This window comes from Chrysochloris asiatica, unplaced genomic scaffold (genome assembly GCF_000296735.1).
Source record: "Chrysochloris asiatica unplaced genomic scaffold, ChrAsi1.0 scaffold00004, whole genome shotgun sequence".
Taxonomy (NCBI): Eukaryota; Metazoa; Chordata; class Mammalia; order Afrosoricida; family Chrysochloridae; genus Chrysochloris; species Chrysochloris asiatica.
The window spans coordinates 6,369,442-6,369,873 of record NW_006408522.1 but is presented as its reverse complement, the minus strand read 5'-3'; positions in this window follow the sequence as shown (position 1 = coordinate 6,369,873).

The window sequence follows — 432 nt, the reverse complement described above, 5'->3', positions numbered from 1 at the left end:
TAAGATTTACTGTGCTGGGAATGACAAATTGAAGACTAATGACATGGCATTCATCATCAGAAAGAACATTTTAACATCTATCTTAAAGTACAATGCTGACTGATAGGATAAAATCTTTTAACAAACTGATGCAGCACTGGAGGCACTCACACATCTATGCCAAGAAATTTGGAAGACAGCTACCTGGCCAACTGATTGCGACAATCCATATTTGTATTCATTCCAAAGAGAGGTAACCCATCAGAATGTGGAAATCATCTTACAGTATCATTGCTATCACATGCAAGTAAATTTTTGTTAAAGATAATTAAAAAATGTCTGCAACCGTACATTGACAGGGACTACCAGAGTTCCATGCCTGTTTCTTCACACAAGGATGAAGAACAAGGGATCCATCATTGCTTACATCAGGTGGATCTGGACTGAAATCAG